The sequence below is a fragment of the Mus caroli genome, unplaced genomic scaffold (genome assembly GCF_978045245.1).
Source record: "Mus caroli unplaced genomic scaffold, Mus_caroli_1 scaffold_15, whole genome shotgun sequence".
NCBI classification, from domain to species: Eukaryota; Metazoa; Chordata; class Mammalia; order Rodentia; family Muridae; genus Mus; species Mus caroli.
The window spans coordinates 100,504,695-100,521,706 of NW_028227270.1; the positions used below are offsets into that span (position 1 = coordinate 100,504,695).

At 42.3% G+C, this 17,012-nt stretch overlaps 1 protein-coding gene across 5 annotated transcripts in view; it reads right to left on the reverse strand.

The window, feature by feature from the left end:
• Positions 1-17,012, reverse strand: part of Elmo1 (engulfment and cell motility 1) — a 510,326-nt gene that overhangs the window by 121,783 nt on the left and 371,531 nt on the right. Inside the window, exon 1 of one of the 5 annotated variants that reach the window (XM_029468425.2) lies at positions 3,093-3,790. The exons of the other annotated variants lie outside the window; for them this stretch is intronic. The gene's annotated coding sequence lies outside the window, so the exon portion shown is untranslated. Of the gene's footprint in view, positions 1-3,092; positions 3,791-17,012 lie in introns of those variants that run through there. 5 annotated transcript variants of the gene reach the window in all.

Here is a 17,012-nt window from a genome sequence, read left to right on the forward strand (position 1 = left end):
AAGACCTCCAAAAGAGCAAAGAGCAAGCCATCTGGCATTCTACTACGGATGGAGAGAGGCTCATGAGCCCTAGTCCTTAACTGATGAGCTACAGACAGTTGATGGCGTTTGGGGTCAGAGAGTCAGTTTTCTTTAACAATGCAGCCCCTAGTAGGTTGATGATATTCAGCACACATGAGTATGTGTGCAGCACATTAAAGAGTACAGAGAGGATACAAAGTTGGGAGGGATTAAAAAGATCAGGGGTGATCTGCGGGGAGTTATAGGGAGAAGTAGGGGGGATATGATTAAAATGCATTGTATGAAATTCTCAAATAATTAATAAAATATATTAAATTAGGAATACTCTAAGGATCCCATTATTCTTCCATTTCTAAAGCACGTAATTGTACTGGGCACAGAGTGACAATCGAAGAATAGCAATCATCATGTGATCAATTTTTATTACAATTAATGGGAAAAGTGAAGAATTGTTGTTCAGATTCTCAATACTTAGTTTCAAGAATGAGATTTAACATATTCATAGCTTTTTACACTCCTGCTGTGTAACTTTATGCTCCTCAAAAGGTTAACGAAGTGTATTGTACTTTACCTGTACTTTTATTTTTCCAATATTCCATAGTCTAAGAACAGCAGGAGGAAGCAATGGAAAGTAGCATAGTCTATGGACAGCAGGAGGAAGCAATGGAAAGTAGCATAGTCTATGGACAGCAGGAGGAAGCAATGGAAAGTAGCATTCTCCTTCAGGAACGAGCAGAATAGTCACCAGGCACAGTCTCCACCCTAACACCGAAGGAACAACTGTGGCACGAATTCCACAACTCTGCTTTGTCAACACCTCACCGAGCTCAGGAGACAGAATGCCATTGCAGCCATTGGATCCAGGGCCTCATGCACACTAGACAAGCCCTCTACCACTGAGCTGCAGTCCTATCCTCAAGACATTTAATTCCAGCAGTGACTGATGGCATTGAAAACCTCATTCAGAAGTCATCCTCATTGCTAAGACCAGGATGGTTGATGGAGAGGGAGATGTAGTAGTAGTTAGTACTCACATTTGAAAAAGAAAAAAAGTTTGATAGGACTTAGTGCATAAAATTGTTTGCTATTCTCCAGGACAGGCATCTCCTTCTCCCCAGAAACAGCTTGTTATCAAAGTGTGAGAGAATTATGCAAAATATATTTTCTTGGGGGCAGGTAGCTTTCTAAAAGAGTTCCAGGATCCAAAAATAGGTTGTGATCTCGAAACAGTTTTACTTCTTCCATAAAAGGCTGCTTTCTTCTCTCATTCTTGCCAACAGGTGCCAGCAAACCCCCCTCCCTCCGTAAAGTGATACTACTGGTTCAGAGAAGGGATCAAAGGTGGGTGGAGAATCACTCTAAGATGACTGTTCCTGAACATGGATCCATGAGCAACCTGTCTTCCTCAAACCTGTGCCTGTCCTGAAGTGGGTGCCAGAGCAAGAAGCTTCAGGAAGAGTTTATTCATACAGAGAAATGCACCTCTAATCAGGTGAGAGACTCAATGCGTCTGACCATATGCAGCCTCAGGACTAGAGGTCAGGCTGCACGCCTAGAGAGGATATCAACTAAGGAACAGGTCATTGCACTGCTTGATGGCCAGGTCCTCAATGCACTGTCAGCCACAGTCAGGAAATCCTCACTGCACCCAGCATCAGCCTCTCTCTCCAATACACAGAGCAGAAGATCTGTTCCGTCCAGTGCCCTCTCCCAAGTCTCAGACAAGCAGAGCCTTCCTAGTTCCTTTGTGTCTTTATCAGTCTATCACAGATTTCCACTTTGGACACAGCGATTTCCATTTCACCTCCACGTGAAGAGCCAGAACACTCTTCAAGCAAAAGGACAGTCTTTTAAAGGTTCTCATCAGTGCATTCCCATGTGCCACTATTTCGAATGATTTCATTTATAAATTCAGCAATGATGCTTCATTCCCCAGCCCCATAAAAGATTCCAAGGATGCTACAGCACTTTCCTGACATAAGATCGGAAATCACATTCTTATAAAAAGCAACAATCGCGAAGCCTCAAACATCAGAGACAAGAGAACAGATCTTCAGCAGAGGTGGAAACTCAAGTTCAGCCCTGCGCTCTGCACCCAAGCTGAAGGCAACACCTTCCCTCTCATGCTTGCCAAGATCATAGCTCCTGTGGAATTCTGCATTGTGCCTGGGTTTCCTCTTGACATGTATATTTTTAAGTTTGTGGCAGGAGGTCTGCAAGGGCAGTGACCTTTCCTCTCCCGGTGCTGATGATCTTCTCTGCTCATTCGCAGGACTGCTTTCTTGCCTGTCTGTGACCACCAAACACGGCAAATTTCATCACTGGTATCAGAAAATTAAACCCCAAGGAGCAGCGCACTAGCACAGAGCACTCCAGCTCTGGTACCGAGCCAGTGCTTAAACGTAACTTTGCAACCCCCTGGGTTTCAACACAGAGCCCTTTCACACATGCTTTCTGGCTGCTAAAATCTTTCTGCCCACGTCTCAACTCATCTCTGAAATTGATTTGAAAAAGCACATTTCAGTTTGGATACTGGTTCCTGAAAAAAGGGCAAGGACATGACCTAGCCTGGTGGCACATTTCTGAAACACGGGGAAGAGATGCTTCCTCCTGTGGCCAGGATCCTGAAGAGTGACAGATCATTCTAACAACATCTCTCTTCTCCATGCAAATGTCAGCTGTACAACCTGGCAGCTTCAAGCCCTGTGCCCATGCCGGTTCCTCCCTTTCACCACTCCACAGGGTTAATTCTTACTAATGTGGTTTTAAACACATTTTCTTTGTAATGCATCAATACCCAGGGAGACAAGACACAACTCCACTCCTCATACTAATCCTAACTAGATTGTCAACATCCGAATATAATTCACAATCAACTGCAAATCCGACCGGAATCAAACAAAGCAGGAAGCCTTTTGAAACAGTCTCCCATATCATGGGAACCTTTGCATGGATGTTCTTCCATGTGCTCCTTCCAACTCGGCTTTCTTGGCAGACAATAGAACAAAGCTACATTCTATCTCAGCCTGCTAATACCAGTGCACAGATGTGTAAGACAAAGATTTACTCACCAAGCTTCCGTAAGTCCATCATCCCCAACAACATATACTGCGTCTAAGCTGCTGCCACAAATATGACTTAGAGTCGTGCCCCAGTAGGACAGTGTGCCGGAAGACCAGAGGGCTGCCCAGTAAGCTTGCTCAGGAAACAGGTTTCCAGTTGAGCCATGTGAACAGAGACCCGCTGCACACCTTCGAATGGAATACGCTCCAAGTCCAGAAGAATAAGCATGGAGCTTTGCTTATGTTTATGGAGCTGAAGCCCAGGGGTGCTCCGATTGGCAGGAGTTGTGGGAAGATCAGCCAATCAAAGGGAGCTTCCATTTCAGGGAAACTCCTGCTCATTTATTTAGCATCTTCAGAGATCATCGGCTTTTCTGGGAAGAGCTTTTCTCTGATCTGGTAGTATCACAAGGAAAAGGATCCCTTGCAATTTAATTTCTTACAATCTTTGTCAAGACACAAAGAGCTCCCTTTCTTAGCTCTCCTCTATACCTCTACTTTTTCCTATGAGGAACTGAAGAAAGAGAGGGAAAGAAGAGGAACGAGAAGGAGCGGGAGATAGTTCACATTCATCAGCCTCCACCTTGGTAGGAAGGAGGGTGGGGGGAGTGCCAGGGCTCAATAATTACTGATTCTGTTGCCATGGAAACAGACTGGCTGCAGCGAGTTGGATTCTTGTAGAACATCTGCTGCCAGACCCATAATCAACTACAATCTCATCTCTGCCCCCCTCTACTTTTATTTGATTGTAATGCATACTTCCACCTTCTCTCCACTACAGTTTTTAGACAGAAAGGCTACGTAGCTGCCTTGCTTTGTAAAATACAGCATGCGCTTTGCGGGTGCTCACACGCCCAGAAACACAGAGAGAGAGAGGAAGAGAGAAAAGCTTTCATCCTAGCAGGGGTCCCGCGGGAGGACCCACACTCAGATTCCAACTCGAGATGCAGATGAACCTAAACAGCCTCCACATCTAATTCAAATCCATAGAAACTTGTAACCTAGCAGACGGGTGGGGTATCTTTAAATCATTACATAATAGCCTTGGAAAACCCCAAAGAAAAGTTTACGCTGGTGCTTCTCAGAAAGTGTTGTCTTGGTTTCTAGCAAGCCTTTAAATATTGAGATGCCCGAACCAGGAGGATTTTGTAAACATAAAGTCTTTAGGTTAAGCTCTCTCTTGCATCAGCATTTCACCAAAGCACCTAAGGTATGAGCGACCTTCCTTAATTTTCTCAGCACATTTTCATCTCTCCCATCTCTTCCCCTCCTGCTTGCTTTAAATTCTCCTGGTTGCACGAATGGCATGATCAGAATTAATGTCAGATGCTGTATGCGCTGCTGTCTGTTTCCTTAGCAGCAGGGGCCGCCACTGAGCAATGAATGGCTGCATGAATGGAACTGTCAGGTTCCCTAGAGGGGAATCCAAGACATCAATCTCTCACGTACATGCCTACATATGCATAAAATGACAAACATGAAAAAAAGCTATGCTCTGACATATATGTATAAATATATAAGAAATGACAATTATGAAAAAAAAAAGCCAAGGTCTAAGCAGATCTTTCATCACTATCAGCATCACTATATCCTCAAGGCAAACTGTCTGTTCCACAAAGGTCTTTGCAAGTATGATGCTTTTGTGGTAATTACATGAAGTGTGTTTTTGACAGGGCTGAGACTGAGATGGCTCATTGGATGTCTCTGGGTCTGCTAGCAAAGTAAGTTACATGCTTAGCACAGCATCCTTTGTTCCTAAAGAACAGTAGCTCTGAGCTCCTTTTATTCTTAAAGTGAGTGACCACCTGCTCAAATCCCACAGCTTCCATTCTATGGTGTTCAGATCTGCCTTTGATCACATTGGATTTGCTCCTTGAAGACTATGGACCCTGATGTTCCACTTGGTCTCTTTATGTCACTGTGAACTTAGAAAGGAATCTTCACCAAGTAGATCTACTACTTGCAATTTTCTCCACTATTTTCAGATTTCTGGGGCAGTGGACAGTGCAGCTTTTCTGATTATCAGCCTTGCGGATTCCTGTATTGTAAAGCCACTGATCCACTCTTACCCTCTTACCTTGTTGAAAACATCCAAATATCCAGTTTGTTTTACACAGAAACATGTCATTTCACCCCAGATCTTTCATCAAACAAAATTCAATATTTTTCAGCAGTTGTTGACTGTGTCAGGAATTTAGACTAGTGATACAACCAAGTGACACAGCTTCTGCCCTCAGCTCTCAGCCTTGAGTTCAGCCAACTAACATAATAAAGTGTACCTGTGGGTGTGCAGGAGAGATCTGAGCTATATGTGCAATGAGCACAGAAAGTGGGTCTGACCTAGTGAGGCCAGGAAGCACATCTAAGAAGCAGTGCAATCAGAGCCAGTATTCAAAGTACCAAAGAATCAAAGTTAATGAACTGATATAAGGAGCACACCCACACAGGGCTTGTGCTAGGAGCTTGGCATCTTGGAAAAGATGGAGGAATGTACATGAGACTACATGCACTAGATGCAGTGAGGACGAAGAGGAAGGTATGAAGCAAAGCAAGTGGAGTCCTAGACACCAGGTGAAAGGTCAGGTTTTATTCTGAAAGCAATGATAGTCAGTTATGGTACTCCATTAAATGACTTCTTGCTCACCAACATATCGACTTTGTAGATCTCTCGGTTGTGTTCAGTGGTATACCAACAGTAAATCAATATGATTCAAGTAATCTATTCCAGGATATTCCTAACTTGTTGACTTGGTCGGATAAGCAGAACTAAGCTTAATGATCACTCTGGGAAACCTCTTAAGCATTTCGCCTTGATTAACCAGGTGCCGTCCTTACTGAAAACCTGAGAAATTGCATTATCCTTATTATGCATACGGATGGATGAACTGAGGTCTAAGAAGGTTAAATTTCACCAAAGTTCCAAAAACATTAAGGGGTAGAGCTGTGATTTGAACTAAAGGATTTTGGTTTCAGTTTGTCTAGGTGTGCTCCATGTCAACCATCTCTATGAAAGTCCTTATTAAAATACAGATTTGGGGTTTCACTGCCTCTTCTAAACGAGGACTTTATGGAACATGTACCCGAGAACTCTAGAGTATTTTTAGACACAACTCAGCTTGATGATCACTACAGACATGCTTGCACAGAGAAAGAGATGAACCCCATATTAGTTTTCATGGTATACCATGCAAAAAGGACATTATTTTTGAAAATTGGTATGTGTGTCTCACTATTTCAGGCCATCTCCAAAAATCCATTCTTACAAAAAAAAAAAAAATCAAGGTCCACTTTATCATAGGGATTGCAAATTCCTATTGCATCACATGACCTAAAGTTAGCTGAGGTGGCTACCCACCTTCCCATGGTGCTTAGTAGCTGCTCTAAGGAACAGACTTATGAAGAAGCATGGGAATTTCTAGAGGCCTCTTTGGGGGCCGTGGACAGTGTAGCTCTTCTAGCGATAGCCTTGCTGACTCCTCTATTTTAAGGACACTGGCCTACTCTTATCCTCTTACCTTGTTGAAAACATGTAGTTACAGAGACAAAGTTTGGTGGACCATCTAGAGACTGCCATACCCAGGGATCCATCCCATAATCAGCCTCCAAATGCTGACACCATTGCATACACCAGCAAGATTTTGCTGAAAGGACCCTGATATAGCTGTCTCTTGTGAGGCTATGCCGGGGCCTGGCAAACACAGAAGTGGATGCTCACAGTCAGCTATTGGATGGATCACAGGGCTCCCAATGGAGGAGCTAGAGAAAGTACCCAAAGAGCTAAAGGGGTCTGCAACCCTATAGGTGGAACAACAATATGAACTAACCAGTACCCCTGGAGCTCGTGTCTCTAGCTGCATATGTAGCAGAAGATGGCCTAGTCGGCCATCATTGGGAAGAGAGGCCCCTTGGTCTTGCAAACTTTATATGCCTCAGTACAGGGGAACGCCAGGGCCAAGAAGTGGGAGTGGGAGGGTAGGGGAGTGGGGAGGGAGGGTCTGGGGAACTTTTGGGATAGCATTTGAAATGTAAATGAAGAAAATACCTAATTGAAAAAAAGAAAAAGAAAAAAACATGTAAATATCCACTTTTAATGCAGAAACATATTAACGGTAAAGGTAGAATGGTTTTTAGACCAGCAAGTTAACATCTTCACCCCAAAACTAAGTTTTAAGTCAAAATGCAAAGTTATCTGCTATTTTTAAAGCTTCAGTCCCGTCAAATCCTTCTTATTTATTTATTCAGGGTAAGCATGTCCACTAATGTACCCACTCATGGATCCAGTTTAAAGAAATAACAAGTTTCACTAATATTTCCCAAGGGGCCCTTCCTAAAACATAGTCCCCATGGACACTTCCATGGCTCCCTGTGGAGTCCTGTCCTGTGGAAGTATTCCTTAGATCACAGGGTGGCTGCTCTTTTAAAGTCGCATGGTCTTCATAGTCCTCTTTAAGTTGTGGGATGAGAAGGGCACACACCAGCTTTTAGAACTGCAGCTACACATCAGAGTTAGAGTCCCTGGGTGGTCTTCATCAGTTGGAAGATGTCTCTTTGCACTGGAGCCCACACACTCAGCCTGTGTTCCTTGCTCCACCCTGGGTAGGCATTGCCAGTAACCCTTGTCCTACATTTTCTCAGGCAGATTCTAAGTTGGGTTTCTTTCCCAAACCACGCCTCAGATACTGCATCAAATCTGACATAATATTTTTTTGTAACGCTTTTAAACTTTACAAACTATAAAAGTCCTGTTGGGTGACAGAACCTCCCCCCCTCATAACTACAGCAACTGCTACAGAATGCTTTCTAAAGAAACACTCAAACTTACAAAGAAACTTGATGGAAAATAACAATTCTAGTCACCACAAAGAAGTAACAGTAATAAAAGTCAACCCATCTATTTTCAAACTCTCTGTCCCAAACATGTTGCTTCTCCACCTTCAGCGTCGACTTCATCCGGAGACATGTGCATTACTACAATGAATGTGATGGTGATGACCTCACCGTTCAAAATACAGGTCTGCTGCATGGCTCTTTCTTTGGGTGGCTAGTTCCCTCTCTACAGTCTTGAGAGAAAAGTGGAGCTTTAATGAAATTCCAAACAAATAGTCTGTATTTCAATAAGTTCATTTTCAACCACATTTTTGTCTTAAGACACCCCACTATACATGCATATACATCACACACACACACACACACACACACACACACACACACACACACATGCAAGCTTACTTCACTTCTAAAATAGAACCAGGCTGACTAAACCTAGGCTAAACCATGTTTATAAGGCTATGTGGTGAGAATGGAAACTCTGCTCAAATAGTTATTACTGGCTTGCTTCACTTGGTTATCTCATTCCAACTGAGCAATACAGTTGGCCAGTCATTTGGGTTGAGTAATACAATCATCTCTGATTACTTCATATATTTTAAATACAAAACATGCAAAATTTTAAGTAAATAGGTAAGAATATCTTTTTATCTCAGGAGGACAAGATCAGTAACTGTCCATAGAGTTATTCCATACATGCATAATTGCTTCATGAACAAAATGTACAACATCTGATACTCTGTCACTGTGTTTTTAGGTCCCAAGCCAGAAAGCTCTTTGTGACAGGGATAGAGATCACACACAGAACTATCAGCAAATAAATGTGCAAGTTTTTCACAAGCTAATATCATAGTGTCCATTTACAAATGGAGACAGTGATGTTCCTTAAGTATACATAAGTACCTTGTTTTCAGCCAAAACCTAATGATAGGGGACTGTCATGACAAAGACTCAGAAATCTGTCTAAGGAGACAGCTTCCTATAGCCTCTGCGCTCCAGAGCAAGCCGTTAGAGCAGGGTCACTCTCATAGCATCTAAGTCCAAGCAAGTTAGGCAAAATGAATCTTTAACCTGGTGGTAATACCTCAGACTTTGCTATGATGATATTTCCCTCAAAAATGTCTAAAGTGTAGGGAAATTCTACAAATACTGTGAAAAACACATATCCACAAAATACAAGCCCATTTTACAACCTGCACAGTCCTTCATTCCTTTTCCAAAATGGCAGGAGGGTTAGGATCCAGTTAGGGGATGTTTGGAGTGTGGCAGACTTGACAAAATTGAATGGACTTACCTGAGGACCATGGGAAAGAGGAAGGGAAGATTTCTAACAATCCTGAGTGTCTTAGAAAGAAGAGCTGGGAAAATTCAGATCTCAGCATCTTGCCAATTTAAGTTTTCCAAATATGCTAGGAAAATGTGTCCCAGAATTGAATGCTGGAGAGAATCATGCCAAAAGGAGGCAATGAACATGCCCACATTCTCAGTTCAATGTTGCCAAGTGTGTCCCTGGCAATATGGTGTCAGAAGCCTACTGGGTCAACAGGAAGATACTCTATCAATAGTACAAAATGCAAACAGCTTTTGTGCCATTGTGAAAGGGGGCTTTGGATCTCCCTACACACCAGTTTCCAGGCCTTTGTTGGAGTCCACCTCTCCTTACGCTGAAACATATCCATTCCCCAAGGAAGCAATTGCATCTTTTGAGGAAGAAAACACTAGTTTATGATATTCTCTTTCTGAAGACTACGCTCATCCAAAATGTTAGAGATTAAATCTTGGCTTACTCTCTCATGAAATGCTTAAGCACTAGCGACTATCGCTTCCTCTGCTTTTCTGCTTCCGATTGACAGATACATCAGCACATCAACTGGCCAGATGCCTTTGCATCCTGATCTCCTGTCACTGCATCAGAGCATAGCAAGCAAGGCATGAGGAAAAGGTGAACAGTGCTGAGAAAAAGAGGAACAAGAAGCTGGAGCAGGTAAGTGACTTCCTGTCCAGCCAGCAGGTAAAGACGACTAGTGCAGCACGCAGGAGAGAGAGTTAGGCAGCCACAATCAGGGAGGTCATGCGGCAGACATAGAAGAGGATAGACAAAGATGGGCAGATGGGTTTGTACAGCTCCAACAGGCACAGGTACACAGTGGGTGGGGCTTTCCACACAGCAAAGTGGCCACATACAAATTCTAAAGTGACTTATAAAAATGAGTTAGTTTTATGTTCACCCTCTGTAATAAAAGTGGTTGTTATCAGATGCTGGGAATATCAGAACTCTGTGTGTGAAAATGTATTGAGTAGCTGCAACTGTACACTCAGAACCACAATGTCAACAGTGTGCTTGCACATAGTGAAGCCCTGTTGCCCTCACTGGGGTGAGCTGCTTGTTCTCTAAGCCCAATCTTTCTCTGCTTGAAAAGGGCCATATGGCTTCAAACTGTCCCTCATTCCACTTTCAGCTACAGACATCTGTGTGTCACAACTCCTGGACAAATGTTTTGGACTCGTTACTTCTGACTCTCACGGGGAACAGACTCTACAACCTCAATTGTACAAGAATTAAATTCAGATACGACATAATCTGATTTTATTAATTGCTTTAATACTTACTTGCATATTTAAGTTTCTAACTTCAGAAAGTAGTTATTAAGTTGATGACAAAAAAATGGGCCCCATGGGTGATAAGTAATCCTCTAATATGCAATGCAAAAGTACCCCCCCACTTCTATCAAGTCATCGCAGGGAGAATATGAAGCATGGTTTCCAAATAGCTCGTCTACAGTTCTACCAGCACACTGACAGGCAGGAGAATTACGGAGCAAATAGCGCAAGTAATCACCAGTGTTGAATCACAGATACGTTCTTGCTTGTGCTGCTGTGGAATCTATTTTATACTAGATATCTTGGCTCTTCGGAAAATACACTAAAAAAATTACATTTCTACAAAATTTCCGTTTGAAGTAAGGTGTCTTTACTAAACTTCTTAGAAAGCACCAATCACTGCCGTGCTTCTTTCGAGGCTTCACGGTTGGTGTCTGGAAGTTAATCAAGTTCCACTGGGAGCATTTTCCTCTTGTATTCCATTATGTTTCATCCTTCTCCAGCTCTTTGCAGATTTTGCCTTTCCCTACTGTGTTCTGAGTCATAGGCCAAAAGCTCTCCTAAAAGTAGCTCTTTTTGTAAACTTTGAGTGATTTCTGTACAATGTCTATGCTATTGCTTTGTCCATGCATTTTACTGTGAAGTTACACCCACCCAGTGCCACCCCAGGAACCCTTTAGAACTAAATTCATTATCTAAACCCCAGGATCACCTCTAAGTGCCTGGCAGACGATGCTCCAGGCACAGTACAGAGGTTTGGAGGTACTCTGTTCTTCTCCCGAGCATCATGGACACTTAGGAGATGAGGACCTCTAAAAGCATTTTGATGACTTCCCCCTCTCACTGCTACACTCCAGCCTGAGCAGGTGAAAGGGATTCTGGGATGCACTCCTGACCATCCCCCACAGCAGACACCTAGACCTTATATAAGAAAACCAAGTGCTCTTAACGTCTGAGCTATAGCTCTAGCCACCTCCCACCCCAAGAGTTTTGACTATGGAAAGATCATGCCATAAACCTGTGTTTTTAAAAGATCTTTCTGGAACCCAAGGACTAGACAGTTTATGGACGGTCCAAGTCCAGATTCAGTGAACAATAAAAAGCACATACAGTCTGCAGAAGACATGGAAGCTGCTACAGAGTCCCAGCACCAGATGGCAGATGCCCCTTTGTCCAATACACGCAGGATGGCAGGATTAAGGGACCTAGTAAGACCAAGTTAGAAAGTCAGATCAACCCACTGTTTGAAGTAAAAAATGTGGGCAGATCACCAAAGAGCTCCTAGAGTTAGAAAGCACTAAAAGCCAGCCGAGAGGAGAGTAAAACAGCAAGACTCATTTTAGACCCATCCAATTTGAAGGGTCTGTGGACTGGTCATGCAAATGAACTTCAGGAGACTTCAATTCACCTCTGTTAAAGTCAAGGGATTTTGAATGACCAGGAGGACACCATACACAAATACAATAAAAACAAAAGGGTGAGCTTAGGTAATGTTTATGCTAAAGAGGTCAGAGGAACAATAGCAGCATTGCCTGAGTGTAACAAGTCAAAGATACCAGGATCACAGAGGCATAATGGTCATGCTTTAGAGCAATGGGATGGGACTAGCTCTGGAGAGAGATCTCCAGACTTGACAATCAGGCGCTGATTGCTACTCTAGACAAGCAGCAGGTGGACAAGTGATGTGGACCACAGCAAGAGGGAGAGGCAGCAGAGTCAGCATTTTCTCCTGGAGGAGTTGTCACCACAGTGACAGGTGGGGACTGAATATGACCTCAGCAGAGGAAAGCACTAGAAAACAGTGTGTAAGGATTGGGGTGACTTGTCTCCATATTTTGGATGAAGAGAAGGGATCATAGTAGGGGAGATGCAAATAAGCACGATGATGTAAGTTTTATGATTTGTCATGTACGTCCTTTTCATTAGAACTTTATTCCAATCTTAGAATTTAGAGTAACTGGCCAGTTTCCATCCCATTTTTGTCTGAGAAATGGCATGTGTTGAGGAACACTGTCCTCTGTGCACAGGATGGCCCTCCAGAGCCCTCAGCATTATTCATTAGTTGGATTACACTCTCAGGCCATTGGAAATATTAACTTTCTATAATGGACTTGGGGAGGAGCCTCAAAGTCCTGCCTCCTTTTGTGGATATCTATGTAGTTTCTGGGAGTAATAGCCCTTTCTTGGTGGTTTACATGTAAATTGTTCATATTTCTATAGGCACTTCTCACCCATTTTCTTAATAAGGCCCAATTAAACTTACTACTTTACCAAGCTTGATGTGCATAGAATAATTTCTTTGTTTTGTTGTGGGTGCCCTACCTTTGGTGAGTGGACATCTGTTTATGATGTGCACTTATGAAAAACTAAGCAACAGCGTAGCATATCTTTTCTGATGAAAGAGTTTTCCCAGTGTTAAATACACACAACTGATATTGAAAATCATGCTCCCACTTTTAAAATGTAGTCGTAGTGTTGCTTATCTTTCATTTTTCTAAAAATTGTACTAGTAACTGAGGTGACAAAAATTATTTCATGTCCTGCATGTAACTTTTCTCAATGTAGGTTGTTGGTCTTGGCATGTGTATATGTAGTGTGGATCTTTTTTGCATGTGTGCTTTGTAAGCTACCACGAGAACAAAGACCAGTGTCCAAAGGGGTCAAAGTGCTGTACAGAAGCAAATAAAATGCTTGAAATTTAGAACTGTCCCTCAGAAGTCTCTCTGCATTTGACAAAACTGGTATATTTTGTGATTAAAGAGATTCTCAAGAGCCAACAATGTATTTTATAACCAGACTTTCCCTCTTTGCTGGAATACATTTTTACCTAGTGTAGGATGACTTTTTCAGTAAATTAATAAATGAAAAGGAAAGAAGGCGGATGAAGGTACCCTTTGAGGATACCTGACTTAGAGTGATGCACGTGTAAGGGGGAGCTTCAGTGCATTCATATGGCTCAGAGAGAAAGATATTGATGATGTAATGATTAAAACTGATAACTGGCAGAGCAGCATCCCAGAGCTGTCCAAGAGGGGTAGAATTCAAAACACAGAAGAGCTGGCCATGCAGAGTCTAGGAACACAAGCTCTACCTGGGAGATGGGTGGTGAGAGCAGATGATGGACAAATATGAAGAGATCTGGGCTAGAACTCAGGCTTCCCTGTGCCTCCTCTGAGACCCGTAGTTTTCCAGAAGGCAGAGCTTGACATACTGGATGAGCCACAGAGAATGGCTAATTCTGCATTTCAGTTCCATCTAAATCGACTCATTTAATACTCACAACTATTCTATTAAGGTTTATAATTCAGAGTTAAGGAGACAAATAACAAGACAGTTAATCACCCAAACAGGAAATGCTGGAGCTAGAACCGAACCCCATTCCATGATCTCATAGTCAGTCTGGCTAGACTCTATGGCAATCTCTTTCATCAGTTAAGTGGTCACAGAACAGGGTACATGAAGGAGGAAAGGGTACTGTGGAAAACTCAGGATGGGAATCAATGGACGGAGCGTAGCCACCTCTGTTCTTATGTGACACATAATTACAAAGTTGAACCATTTCACATTCCTGTATTTTGATTTTTTTTGTTTTGTTTGTTTTGTTTTTAAAGATAGATTCATTCATTCATTCATTTATTCATTCATTTATTATATGTAAGTACACTGTACCTGCCTTCAGACACCCCAGAAAGGGCTTCATATTTCATTACGGATGGTTGTGAGCCACCATGTGGTTGCTAGGATTTGAACTCAGGACCTTAAGAAGAGCAGTCAATGCTTTTAACCACTGAGCCATCTCTCCAGCACCACATTCCTGTATTTTGGAAACATACGTATATGTAATATTACATAGCCTGGGTAAGCTGGTGTTTTTCTCTCTCTTTTTTAATGTATTTAGGTGTGTGTGTGTGTGTGTGTGTGTGTGTGTGTGTGTGTGTGTGTGTAAAACACCAGCTAATGAAAAAGGGGGCCATGAATTTGAAAGAGAGTAAGGAGAGATATATGGGAGTTTGGATGGAGGATGGGAAAAGGGAAGATGTTGTAATCACAATCTCAAAAATAAAAGAAATACCTTTTAAACTGTCAAGTATAAGACAATTTCATAGGGTTCTTTCTAATCCTCTGTTTGGGAAATCTTCAGATTTCTCTTGGATCTTCAGTAAGAGGCTAGGTGGGAGAGGAGGCAAAGGCTAAGAGTAGCAGTGACAGCACTAGGTCTCTTGCATCAGTTGGAAAGTGACTTATAATCTGAAATTCTAGTGACTGCAACATTGTGGCGAACTCTATCCTCTAAGCACAAGTGTCTTTTACTCACAGTCTTTTTTTTTTTCTGGTACATGCACAAGTAGACATCTATTCATCTGAAGAACTTAGAAAACAACCATAACTCACTGGTATCTACTACAGCTAGGGGGCAAACAGACTGCTTACCCAGTGACCACAATTAAACAAGCCTCACAGCCTTTCTGCCACACCTCGGGTCACTGGCATGTTCATGTCCATTGTCGGCAGACTTTCCATCATGATAAATTACACACATAGGAACAGCACACCTGGGAGATGCATACCTTTTGTGTCCTTCTGCTTTAAGGACACATTGCAGCCAGGAAGCCTTCAGACAGAATTCCATGCTCTGTGATTCACAAAATGGAAATCTGGCATTCTATGCCAATGACATTGCCTTCTGTGGCAGTTCAAGCAGCAAAAAGCCATATGCCACCTACTTCAAATCTAACCATGCCACACCAATGTGTATGTGAACTAGAAAAAAAGAATATGGGGACCAGAACCATTCCAAGAAGCCTATTACCTCCAATTCTGCCTAGATATAAATTTATCCTGAGGGGGTCTTCCTGTATTATGCCACTTATGGAATAATGCAACGTCCCCCTAATTTAAGATAACTTTGGAGGCAAAAGTAATGCATAGTGGCGTATGTGTGTGTGTGTCTCTGTGTGTGTCTATTTGTGTCTCTGTGTGTGTGTGTGTTTAAGATGAGTTTAACACGTTCCTGTTTTACATCTAAGAAGCCCGACCCTCACACTCATGTTCTCAGGTCTGCTTGGGTAGCACCTGTAACCTAGAAGGGATGGACAGTTGGAAGGTCCATTTGTCCTCTGCCCTAGAACATCTCTTGACAGCCATCTTGGGAAAGGATAAATGCTATTATTGACATTACTTTCCCTCAGTGGTCCGAAAACATGACAAATGGGAGACTAGAGGGTTCCCTGAACTGCCAGGGTGTGTGGGTTAAGCATGACTAACAGTGATATAATGAATGGGTGGAGCTGGAAAACGAGAGCACAGTTCCAACTGTGCTACTTGGAAAAGAGAAGCTGAGTTTATTTTGCAGTGGGTCAAATTCTCTGAAGGTTTTCATCACTTTATATAAACTATGCTGGGAGAAAAGTGGTTATTACTGCGACTTTAATTAACAAGTGGCAATGTTATTTTATAAGTCTCTCAAAGCACTGATATCTGCAGAAGACATTTTGAAGGGTAGATTTAGCAGGATTTACCAGTAAAGCTTATTGACATCTCAGGAATGGTGGGTTACTGCTGGCTTTGGACTCTGGATCCTCCTGCCTTACTCTGGCGATTGCAATGAGTTAGCAGCTATCTATAGTACAGTTCCCAAGTTCTCTGCTCATTTCATATCTATGCACATCCACGATGCTGGGATTATGGCATGTGGTACTATGTCTAAATAAGACAATTCTTTAGTCAGCATAACTGAAAATACTTAGTACCTATGGCCTCTGGGAGCTGAGCTACAGTATCCACTCTGTATTGAAATGATATAAATCAATTCAACCCTTGGCCAGAAGGACCATTTTAAGTGATGAATCAGATATTTCTGGCCATTCATTTAGGGTTTGATCCAAATTAATTGAGTCAATACTTACAAAGCATCGAGAGAATACTGAGATATGAAATTTCTGCATCCAGTAAAACATAGACTTAATGTGGAAAGTTAGATTTATAATGAAAAGCCACTATAGAGATAGAAGGTATTTTCCAATAGAATATCTGAATTCCACATTGTGGAGGCAGAGGTGCAAAACTTCGTACTGAATTGAACGGGAGATGGATGGTAACTCTCATACTGAGGTGGCACTTGTGCAAAATCCTAAGGGATAAGTAGGCTCTCAACAGGCAGATGGGAGAAGACGTTTCTGGCAGAGAGAATGAGGATGAGCTAACGCTGAGAGATGAAAAGTGTTACAGCACGTACAAAAAACCAGTGGGCATTCAGGATGTGCTGGCAGCCTAGGAAAGGTGGGGAGTGAAAGCAAGGTAGAAGCAGGAAAAGTATGTTACCGTGAAACTTTCAGAGCCAGGTAACAGCCAGTCTCAGGAAGACTAGAAGCAGGAATGATATGGTCAGATTTGATTTTGAAAACAAGATTTCAAAGACAGAAGTTAAGTAATGTAACAGTTGGTATCTTAGTTATTCCTATATAGATGCTGTATAACAAGCAATCACAAAGATTTTTATAC